A 5,802-nucleotide genomic window follows, 5' to 3' on the forward strand; every position below is an offset into this window, starting at 1 on the left:
GATCCCCTGGAGAAGAAAACGGCAACCCACTCTAGTATTCTTGCCTGGAGAATTCCATGGACAGAGGAACCTGGCGGGCTACAGTCCTTGGGGTTGCAAAGAGTCGACACGACTGAAGTGACTTAACACACATACATTATCCAAGCTGGGACCAGGCACATCTTAGCCCTAGTACACTCATTCAAGTCTACGGGCATGACGAAGCTGGAGAGTTATCTTGAGTCTGCACAGAAATCAGGACTATATCCACAGAGGTCCCAGTTCTTTACAACTTGCATTCATCAAAATTTCCCTGCCTCCCAGTGCCCTCTTGGTAACCTAGACCAAAGCTTTAAAAACTATCATGGAGAACTGGTTTAAAAAAATTTTTTTTTCACTTCTGCTCTGTTACAGACCAACACACAGTCTTACTGTGCTTGACATCACAGGTAACTCACTTGGTGAGTTTGATAACAACCAAAGTGGATGTTTCCTGTCCAATGAAATGACTGATAATATATTTAGATGTGATGTTGCACAGCAATGTCAGCTGACTGTACAAGGTTTTGTTTTAAAAACATTCCCTTGATTTCTGTACTTCTTTTGTCCTTGACTGGTAATAGCTTGCAGACCACTGCTGATACGAGCATCATGCTTTGCGTGCCACTGGGCAAGATGTCATCGTAAGGCTTAGTTCTACATCCTTGAATGAAAACTAATGGGCAGCGGGGAACTGGCGCAGCTCAAGGCAGCTTCAGATGACTTGAATAGAGACTCACGCAATGCGCAGAAAGAAGTGGTCTCTGTCCTTCTGCCCCAGATCAGGCCTGGATCTTCCACTGAGCTACTGCCCTGAATCTCAGATTAGGGCAACATTAAACAAAACAACCGGGCTTCCCTAGTGACTCAGATGGTAAAGAATCTTCCTGCAATGGAGGAGACCAGGGTTTGATCCCTGGGTTGGGAAGATGCTCTGGAGAAGGGAATGGCTACCCACTCCAGTATCCTTGCCTGGAGAATCCCAAGGGCAGAGGAGCCTGTCAGGCTACAGTCCATGGGGTCGTAAAGAGTCGGACACAACTGAGCAGCTAACACTTTCACTCAAACAAAATGCAATGGGTGATCCCCAGAGACCACAGCAGCAACAAGGAAATGAAAGTTTTTGCAACTTCTGAACCTGTTATCAAGTCCAAACAGTTCTGTAAGGCAAACAGCCGGCCAGTAAATCTAGAGATGAGCTGTTGGGGCAAGGAATAGCGACTTGATTCAGCAAGCAGGCAGATCTGTGTCCCAAAGAACCATCTTGCCTGAATTACAATTCAGACTTCTTTTATACTAAAAGGGGAAAAAGTAAAGTCAAACATTTCCTGCTTCTGGTCAGTCTCCAGAGAGGATGTGTTAGTTTCTTCCTTCCTGTATTCATTCCCAAGTAGGCCTGGTCAGGATGTTTGCTGTGAGCAAAAGGTATAATGCTCCTTACCTGGGAGGCAGTGTTCCCAGAGGTGGACCATTGTGCATAATATAAACTTACAGGCACCATGACTCTAGTGATCAACGTATAATAGAACACAAAGGTTCTTCTTTATTACAGACTTTTTTGCAGAAATTAAGTGAATCTTGTCTGCTCTGTACTTTAAAAGAGAAACAAAGGTGATGAAGGATGGTAAGTACCATGTACCTGGATTCATTTTAATAATTAGCCATAGTGACACCTAGGTGGTCAATCGTCTGCTGCTTTATGCTGCAACCAGCTCCAATTATAGAAATAGTGGAAGAATTTTAACTTCACAAACTGAAAAGAAATAGTTTGTTTACTCAACGCACCAACAGTTTGTGCTCCAACCATCATTTATTAAGCCAGTTATTTGTAATGTAAGAGCACAATTTGCCTTAAAAACAATGTTGAGAATGGTGGTTAATTTTCCTGTTCACTCACAGAAAACCATTTAAACCAGGCAGTAATTGAGTTAAATAAACACTATTTCTCTCTTTGTTATGATTCCATGGGTCAAGTCAAGCAGCAGAGAACATTGTTATAAGTGTTTGAGATCCCAGTTCCAAATTTTGATAGAAGAGGTTTCTCTTCTTTCTCAGGATGCCCTGTGGAGAAACAGGATTTGTATAGACCTCCTTGCTCTGGTGGGGATGGACAACAAGATCACATGAGTCCCTCATAGCAGTAGCTAACAAAGAAGCAGCATGAAGGGTTCTATTAACTATTTATTTAGAAATTGAAGTATGAAACCATGTTTCATGAGCAGTTTTGGGACCTTTGTGCAGGGGTGGCTGGGAGTCAGGCATGTGACCTCTTTGGAGAAGGAAAAGTCACATGATGGGATATAAAAGTACTGAATCAAATGTTATCAACTGGAAGACCAGGATGAAGCCACACAAATGAAAAAGGAAGATGAGAGACGTGTTTATATGAGAAGAGAGTTGAAGGACAATATATGCAGCTTTGTCATAGGGGATTGAAATTCCACAGATGAAGGCTTATTTTCATATATTCACATTTCGGGGGCTGAAGCCCCACAGGAGAGGCCCTAAATATATCCTTCCAGAAAGATGACTCTAGTGTGGATCAACATTTTTAGTGTCTCTGATGGGAAATATAATACAGGTGGGAAACATACAGTTTTCATGGAACCAAAAGCTTATGCAATTTGTTGGCGCTTTAGGGGGGAAGAAAGCAAACTTGAAAATATAAAATTAGGTATAAAATATATATTTATTTAGAAAAGAAAATAAATAAAAACAATATATCCATTTTAAAAAGCTAACAACTAGATGTCCATCAACAGATGAATGGATAACAACGTTGTAGTATATAGGTATACATATATATATACAGTGAAATATCACTCAGTCATAAAAAGGAATGAATTTGGTCAATTGTAATGAGGTGGATGAATGTAGAGCCTGTTATACAGAGTAAGTTGTTATACAGAAGTTGTATAGCAAGTTGTATAAGTTGTTATACAGAAGTAAGTTGGAAAAAACAAAAATCGTATAATTAACACATATATGTGGAATCTAGAAAAATGGTGCCAATGAAGCTATTTGCAGGGTAGGAAGAGATGCAGACAGAAAGAACAGACTTGAGGGTCATTTTAAGGTGACCAGGAAGCGGCCCAGAGGAGCCGGCGGTGGCCTGAGGAGCGAGGGACGGAGTCAGGAGCCACGCCGTGCTGACCCGAGCCCCACGCAGCTGCCGCCGCCGCAGCACCTCCCATGTGGAAGCCCTTTGTGGTGGACACCGGCTGCCCAGGACGAGGGTTTCATCGCCTTAAACGGTTTTGAACCAATGAAGCTGGATTCTGTTAAAAAAGACAGACAGCCCATCGTGTGAACTACAGGGTTTGTGGACAAATTTATGTTGGGCGCGTAGTGGCGTAATGCCTGCAGATTCCTGCAAGTGCCCCTAAGTTCTTTCAGGACCACTTTGCCTTTTGAATCAGAGAGGTGCAAAGCTCGCTAAAGAATGGCCGTTGTGGATAAGCACAAAGTCAAGCGACAGCGATTGGACAGAATTTGCAAAGGTATCCGCCCCCAGATCATGAATGGCCCCCTGCACCCTGCCCCCTGGTGGCGCTTCTGGCTGGTAGAGAGTGCACCGGTGGAGATGCCCATCCTGAAGGTCCTGGCCACTGTGGCCTTCTGGGATGCACAGTTCACTCAGGAGATCCACGAGAAGGTTTTAAACGAGGCGGTTGGCGCCATGATGTATCACACCATTACGCTCACCAGGGAGGACCTGGAGAAGTTCAAGGCCCGGAGAGTGATTGTGCGGATAGGCAGTGGCTACGACAACGTCAGCGTCAAGGCTGCAGGTGAACTCGGGATCGCAACATCCTGTAGGCAGCAGCGGAAGAGACGGTGGACTCAACCATCTGCCACATCCTTAATCTGTCCGGGCGGAACATCTGGCTGTACCAGGCGTTGCGTGAAGGCACGCGGGTGCAGAGCGTCTAGCCGATCTGGGAGGTTGCCTCGGGCGTGGGGGCGGGGGGCGCACATCCGCGGGGAGACACTGGGCTTCATTGGCTTCGGTCACAATGGGCCAGGCAGTTGCGGTTCGGGCCAAGGCCTTCGGATCCAGCGTCCTATTTTATAACCCCTACTTGCAGGATGGGGTGGAGCGGTCCCTGGGCGTGTAGTCTATACCCTGCAGGACTTACTGTTCCAGAGCTACTGCGTCTCCCTGCACTGCAATCCCAACGAACATAACCACCACCTCATCAGTGGCTTCACTATAAAGAAGATGAGGTAAGGCGCCTTCCTAGTGAACGCAGCCAGCGGCAGACTGGTGGATGAGAAAGCCTTAGCCCAAGCCCTCATAGAAGGCAGGGTATGAGGGGCGGCCCTCAACGTGCACGAGTGGGAGCCTTTCAGCTTTGCTCAGCGTCCCTTGAAAGATGCACCGAATCTCATCTGTACTCCCCACACAGCCTGGTAGAGTGAGCAAGCCTCACTGGAGATGAGGGAGGCGGCTGCCACTGAGATCCGATGGGCTATCACAGGTCGCATCCCAGAGAGCTTAATAAACTGTGTGAACAAGGAACTCCGTCACAACAGCTCCCTGGTCAGTAATAGATCAGCAAGCAATTCATCCAGAGCTGAATGGTGCCACATACAGTTACTCGCCAGGATTGTGGGCGTGGCTCTTGGAGGACTTCCTGCTGCCAAGGAAGGGATCAATCCCAGAGGCATCCTGGTGATCCACAACCTCCCCACAGTGGCACATCCCTCCCAAGCTCCCTCTCCCAACCCGCCCACGAAATACGGGGACAATCGAGAGCACCCAAACAAGCAATAGCAGCAAGTGAGGAAGGTAATCATTCAGATGCAGCTGGGACCAAGACAGTGAAAAATAAATGAACTGAGAGAAAAGGAATTTGACAGTCTTTTTAACTGATTCTGGACATAGGCATCATTGATGTTGCAGTGTTACAACTACAAAAGAGCTAGAAGTCGAGATATGGGAAAACTGAAGATGTCTGCTTGCGGAAGCGCTGAAAGAAACTAGGGTGTAATTTATTAACGACCAACTTCTGTTATTGTGTAAGTTTTTCATCTGTGCATCAAATCACAAAGAATAAATAGATCTTTTTCCTTTATCCGTCCCTTGGGCACAAGAGGTCCTGTTCAGGACCTTGCTCTAGAATGTTGCATCAAGAGTTCCAAACATCAAAATAAAATATTAAGAGAATTAAAAAAAAAAATGAAAAGACTCGTGGACACAGCAGGGGACAGAGAGGGTGGGACAAATTGTGAGAGTGGCATTGACATATATGCACGACCAAGTGTAAAATAGCTAGCTAGCGGGAAGTTGCTGTTTTACACAAGGATCTCAGCTCAGTGCTCTCTGACAACCTGAAGGGGTGGGATGCGAGGGCAGGAGGAAGACTCTAAGAGAAGAGAGTATTCTTATGGCTGATTCACATTGTTGTACGGCAGAAGCCAGCATGACATTGTCAAACAATTATCTTCCAATTAAAAATAAATTTTAAAAAAGTGTATATGTTCATAGGTAAAAACTTTTTAAAGAAAAGCTAACAAATACAACCATACGTTGGAAATATTATGGGTCTGGTTCCAGGTCACTACAATAAAGGGTGTATTGCCATAAAGTGAGTCAAATGGATTTTAGTTTTTCCCAGTGCATACAAAAGCTATGTTTACACTGTACTGTAGTCTATTAAGTGCGCCATACCGTTATGTCTGAAAATGGACATCAGTTCAGTTCAGTCACCCAGTCATGTCCAACTCTTTGCGACCCCATGAATCGCAGTACGCCAGGCCTCCCTGTCCATCACCAACTCC

At 45.3% G+C, this 5,802-nt stretch overlaps 1 pseudogene; it reads left to right on the forward strand.

The window, feature by feature from the left end:
- The first annotated feature begins 3,180 nt into the window (after positions 1–3,180).
- LOC122680380 lies at positions 3,181–4,795 on the forward strand (annotated as a pseudogene).
- The last annotated feature ends 1,007 nt before the right edge of the window (positions 4,796–5,802 follow it).

The sequence above is a fragment of the Cervus elaphus genome, chromosome 22 (assembly GCF_910594005.1).
Source record: "Cervus elaphus chromosome 22, mCerEla1.1, whole genome shotgun sequence".
Lineage (NCBI taxonomy): Eukaryota > Metazoa > Chordata > Mammalia > Artiodactyla > Cervidae > Cervus > Cervus elaphus.